Here is a 3,270-nt window from a genome sequence, read left to right as displayed (position 1 = left end):
TGTGGTCTGGCTGTAGGGCTGATGAGTACATAGCAGGCTCTGATATAGCTTGATTTAACGTTTAGTTTTCATGCCTCCTCCCTACATTACAAGTGAAACTGGGGAAATCTGAATAATATCAGTGGGATGGATTGATTAAATGTCAATACCCTAGTTGTGATATTGTACTCTAACTTTGTAAAATGTTACTATTAGGAGAAACTAGGAAAAGCATACATGAGATCTCTCTGTATTATTTCTTACAACTGCATGTGAATCTACAATTATCTCAGTAAAAGTTTCAATAAAAAAAGATGCTAACATTTGAATTCTTGATTTTCAAGGTGAAGGGTGTTTCAAGTCCTCTTTGCATTCCTGGCATGGTGCCATATCAGTACTGGTCCCCATCCCCCTCATCTTGCAAACAAATTTTACTAATAAGGAAAACAATTTTCATTATTAAACATTGTTACATTTTTTGGCTTTCCCCTGCTCCTCACTAGTAATTTTCTTTACTGACATTTTTTGCTTTCTCTAGTTTTAAAATACATTCATCAGCAAAACAGAACACTGTCCATTATGCGGAGAATATCAAAAGCTCCCCCTGGGGGTTTGAAATGTTTCTATCTCAAGCTGAGAAGCGGCATTGTGTGTTTCCCTGGCATGTTCTTTAGCTTTGTAAACTAGCATCCTCTGGGCTCCAGATGGATGAACCGTCCACAGCACTTAGCTAATTTCAGGTTATGGCTGACCAAGAACGACTTGTGCTTTCTGGTTTCCCTGGCACATGGCTGACGTCACTGTGATTAATACGGCTACGGCAGGAACAGCCTTCTGGAAAGACAAAACCAGTATCGTTTGTCTCACTGCACCACTGAGTGCCGAAGCTTCCATTTCTTTTTTGGAAAAATGTGGTTTTTTTTTTTTTTTTTTTTACCTCAAACAGCTATTGTGAGGAATGAAGAGTAGAAATAGCCGTGAAGCACTTGGTGCTAGTCAAGGAAATGTGAGTCGTCAGTTGAATCTCAAGTAGGACTGGGCTCAGCTGTAACATAAACCCTCAAATATCAGTGGCTTAAATAAGGTAAAAGTTTATTTCCCTCTCATGATAAAGTCCCAGGGAAAAAAGTTACAGGGGGCAAAAAAAAAAAAAAATAGTGTTCCCTCTACCCTTCTGAGTTCTCAGCTGAGACCCCTGTAATAAAAGACAGATTAACAAGAGAAAAAAACCCCCATAAGTTTAATAACATGTATAGCTCCTGTATATTTGGGAGAGGAGCAGGGAAACTAACTCCCTGAGGTTGCTTAATCAGTTTAAATACCACCTTCAGTTAAAGACAAAAGAAATAAAGGGGAGAGGGGTGGGGGAAGGAAAAACAGTTATGGGGAGGTGACCAGGAAAAGCACAGTAAACAAGGGTAAGGTTGTTATGCAGATTTAAGTCCCTGCCTTCTCCACTGATAAGATTCTCTTGTGATTTAGAATTGTCCTTCTCTTTCTGGTACAGAGCAGCAGACAGCCTTACAAATGGAGATTTCCTTTATAAATGTAAATGTGTCTCATAAAAGGGTAGCTTGTTTTCAGAGCTTCTCCTTTGTTTGTTGTTTCTCAAAATAATCAGCCCAAAATAATCCTTATGGCAAAGAGGCGAATTGTGGGGTGACATATTCGGTTACCCTTCAAAGTCTGGAGCATGTGTGGCAGCTCTGCTCCACAAAGCTCTTAAGTACTCAGATTCCTCCTGTATTATTGTTCAACTGTGTGTATTTCTATTCTCGCTGTCATCTCATGATCCAAGAGGGCTGCCAGAGCCCCAATGTTGACATAAGAATATTCAAACCTATAGAGAATTTTAATAATAATTTATCTGAACCAAATAGAAAATGCACCTGGAAGCAAAATTGCAATAAACTGAGAAAAATGCTTCCAAGAAATGACAGCTTGCATCAATGACAGTTTGCAGCTTCTTTTACGCATTTGGAATTAAGGAGAGAATGTAAGGAAGATTACATCGAAGGTGGGAGAAAGGAAGGCAGGGATCGGATTACTGGATAGCTAACAAGATTAAGTGCTCTCTTGAGGATGGTCATACTTCAGAAGGAGGGGTCTGAAAAGAGGCATTTCGAAGGTGTGTTATCCTAGAGGCACAGAAACAATGGACAGGGCTTGATTAAGGCAAAGATGAGCTTTTTACTGAACAAGTTATATGCCTGAGGCATGACTATCCATCATGACCTGATCAATTAGGAATGGTGGAGGCTAAAAAATAATACTTCTCCTACTTGTAAGTTCTTTTAGTTGGGCTAATAATCAAATGAACAGAGACACATTAACAGGAGAAAATTAAATTTTAATACATGCGCATGGGGAATTCACATAGGTATGAAAATTTCAAAGCCAGTGAGACAACATTGGGTATATAAAACATTTTGGACAAAAGAGAAAAGAAGGAGCAGGGTATTATATTTCAGAAGCGAGAATGTAGTTGAGGAAGAAAGACCGGAACACACAAGGCAGGAAAACTCTTGTTAAGCAACTCAGACACAACGGGGTATTTAGCTAACAGGCCCCTAGCCTTAAGCCTTCCTATTTACAATACTTAATTCAAATTAGGCTCTTCGGGCTAAGGCTGACATCCTAAAATTCCCTTCCTGAAGCAGGTTTTTCAATCTGAATTTCTTGGGCAGGAAAGGAGGGAGGGTGAAAAGTTCTTTCTGAGCTTTCTGTTCCCAAATTATCAGCTTAAAATCATATCCCAAAAGGCACAACTTTTGGGCCCCTTCAAACCCCATAGAGGTAAAATGTAGACCTCTAAGGAGGGGCCACTAGACTGCTGAAGGAAGGGGACACAATGAAACTGGTTCTGCAAGTGTTGGAGAAACTGAAACTGGACTTAGCTGCTGTTACAAGAAAGCAGTGCTGCTGCCCTGGTGAAGAAGCATTGCTGGGGTGCTGCTCACAAGAGCAGGAAGCGAACAGGCCTGAGGAAGGCCCTCTTCCTCCTCCAGCCTGCCTGGCTTCCTCTAGCACCCCCTATTGGCAGAACCTAACAGACCAGCTGGCAAAACCAACGTTGTTTGCGGAGTGCCAGGCTCTAGCTCACAAAGTGAGTATAGAAGGGTGGGTTTGGAGCCGAGAGACCATAACTTGCTAACTGGCAAAATGCCCAAAGGTAATAGGTCCTCTCCTATTGAGAAATACACAGAAAAGATGTACAGTTTAACAATTTATCACACACACACACAAAAATACCGAGGCAACCACTACCCAAATCTAGAAACCTACATCTTC

This window comes from Pteropus alecto, unplaced genomic scaffold, assembly GCF_000325575.1.
Source record: "Pteropus alecto unplaced genomic scaffold, ASM32557v1 scaffold28, whole genome shotgun sequence".
Lineage (NCBI taxonomy): Eukaryota > Metazoa > Chordata > Mammalia > Chiroptera > Pteropodidae > Pteropus > Pteropus alecto.
Note: the sequence above shows the minus strand (reverse complement) of the source record.